The sequence below is a fragment of the Morone saxatilis genome, unplaced genomic scaffold, assembly GCF_004916995.1.
Source record: "Morone saxatilis isolate NCDOM2014 unplaced genomic scaffold, NCSU_SB_2.0 Contig9, whole genome shotgun sequence".
Classification (NCBI taxonomy): domain Eukaryota; kingdom Metazoa; phylum Chordata; class Actinopteri; family Moronidae; genus Morone; species Morone saxatilis.
This window is the reverse complement of record NW_023340268.1, coordinates 23,160,065-23,163,120: the sequence shown is the minus strand read 5'-3', so window position 1 is coordinate 23,163,120 and position 3,056 is coordinate 23,160,065.

Here is a 3,056-nt window from a genome sequence, read left to right as displayed (position 1 = left end):
GGAGGGTGGCAAAGTACTCAGGTCATGTGACTTCATGCCAGCATTCAAAAATATTCTTATCTGTGTGAAAATTCAAAATGGCAGTGTACATGAACAACAACACTGGTGGTAAAAGTGGGGTAAAAGTAAGTTTCATGTTTATTATTTTTTGGTGGACAATATTGTTTTTTTAATGATGATTTTATATGTTCTTAGTGAAATATAATGGATTGAATTTTCACAACTTTGAAACTGCACTAGGTATTTTTACTACTGTCAACACAGTGAAAATTTCATTAGTAATTACAAGTTATTTTTATAAAAGTTACCTACTGCAGCTTTAATCATCAGGCATATATTGTTCAGATTAGGGTATGAAACAGGGATAATCACTCACAGATTTATGCTGTTTTGAGGCCTCTACAAATAATCAACCATATAAATTTACGAAATATTGTTTTTACTCTTAATTTTTTATTATTAATTAATTCAGTAGTGTCCACATGCTCTCTCTCTATCTTTCTTACACACACACACACACACCCATACAATCGAAGTTTTTGTAAAATTTGTCACATTTGGAGCATTCAAAACTTATGTGAATAACTATTGGCTTTTTTTTTTTCTTCACTTTTTTTAAATCTTTGTATACAAAACATGAAAGAAGTATTCATTGTTTATAAAATGTTTTAAAGGTTGGCACATAAACTATTTATAAAGGGGGAAATGTATCTCAGGAGATTCAGCCTGTACATTGGAAAATAAAGACAATATTTTGAAAAACAAATCATGTAATTGTGTAATTTTATCCTAAATACATTAGAAAATACCAATTATTATTATTTTTTTTAATTATTTGTGCTTGCCCATTTAAGGGTTAATGGAGCCCTTAAATGTCTATCATTGAGTAAACTAAGTGACATGATTTATCGATGATTGCATATTAGTATGTCAATGCATAACAATCATAACAGTTGGGAAAACTGATGACGACCGTGTATGCAATGGAATCCCAAACAGTGAACACAGATGCACTACAGGAATGTGGATACATTTTGGCATGGAATTTTGATTAAATCAAATTACAGTTTCTTGTCTTTTGGGATTACTAGCTCACAACTTGGGTTTGTTGTGTTTTTTGTTTTCTTCACAGAAATGAAGGAAATGCCTGGGATATTTAGGGCGCCTACTGTGTACATTAACTGTACTTTTAAATCTTAAAATCAAGAAGGGCTTGTGAATCAAAGATTACTCTAAGGTTTTTTTTTTACTTATTGACGGGTTTAAAGATGCAGTAGGTAATTTTTATAAAAATAATCTTTTTATATTCACTGAAACTTTCACTATATCCTGACAGTAGTACATGAGACAGATAATCTGTGAAAAAATCAAGCTTCCTTTTGCGCCTAATGGCATTTGTAAGAAATCACCAGGCCTGAACGAAAGTAAGCTAATCAGAGCCGAGAAAGATAGCTAATTGTTCAGTCTCATTCCAAGCATTGATATTTGATCCACTGAGACTCAACAATCACGCTCTCTTGGTGTCTGCCCTCTGGCAGGCTCATGTTAGATAAGACCTGCCCTCCTGGAGCTTGTCAACCAATTCAAATATCAATCTGTGACCACTTTCTACCACAGACAATTCAACAATCACAAACACTCAGGTGTGTATAGAGGTATGACTGTAGGCAGGGTTTAAGCTTCTCTTTTCAGCTCTCTTTTTATGCCTCCAGAGGCATTGTGCCATTCTTGTAAACGTGATCTCTTAGGAACACCTCAAGGGAACTTCCAATTTGGCACTAACGTCAGCTCAGACTCAACGATGAACTGGTTAGAATTTGGTGCTTAAAGATCACTGTGACCTCACAAAACATGATTTTGGCTATAACTCAAGAACTGATGACCTGATGATTTGGTTGGACATTGAATTGATGAAACTTTTGACTCAAAGGTCGCTGTGAGCTCAAAATGACCTTGAGAAACTTGTTTTTGGTGATAACCATAATTGATGCAATAAATCCTATAAGTCTTTACCACATATGAGTCTACACTGTAATAAAAAAATAAAATTAAAAAAAGCCTACAACCCGAATTCTTTAGATTTACAGTATATCCATTGAACCTTTCACAGACACTTCTGTTAATCCTAAAACGGAAATTCCATACCTTTATGGTATATCCTCTGGACCTTTCACGGACATGTCCATCAATGTTAAACAGACATTTCTGTAAAATTCCAGCATTTCCTCAGTACAATTCACAACAGTTCACTACTGAATACTTCTAATCAAGTCAAATCAAATCTTTACAATTTCTATGGACAGTTTTTCTAGCTGAAGTGTAAAATTCTGTATAGTCACTAGTAGCCCACATTTGTTTGGTGAATATACAGACATGGATGTCTGTCATGTCATGGATGTTGAAGGAGGCATATATCTACAGGCCGGTAATTCAATTTAATTCTGTGAAAGCAAAACATTCATTGTGTACAAAGACGCAGTTGTTGGAGAGATGGGGGACACAGTGGGTTGCAGCCAGTAGAGACTGACAGAGACTTTTCACCCCACCTTTCACACATAGTATGATCCAGTTAGATGGAAGCACACCAAGACCTTTAACCAGAGCGGGTGTGTTTGGCCGTTTACAAGTGAAGCTGAGCTTGTAAACAAAAGTTTTGAGGGTCGTAAGTAGCTTTAGTCATCGCCCTTGGTGTTTGCCTCAATTAGTAACACATAACAGTGACAGAACCCTACTGGCACATAGCCATGGAACTACTTTCTTGCAAAAGAAAGAAGTGCCAATGAAAACCGTTGTCCGACAATTTCCAATTGCTTCCAGTGTACTGGGGCAGAGGAACAAGTTTCTGATGCCATAACCTTAAACTATCTCCATGGCAACACACCGCTTGGTGAAGTGACAAAATATTTGTCTTTGTATGCTGAGTAAACTGATCCTTAAACTTGACTTTCCAAGCATGAGGAACTGCCGCTTATCAGATGTCAACATCTATGTACTTATACCCATAATTCCCTCTCAAGTCATTCCTTGGGGTGAGTCAGTCTGCTGTGCAGTTCTTT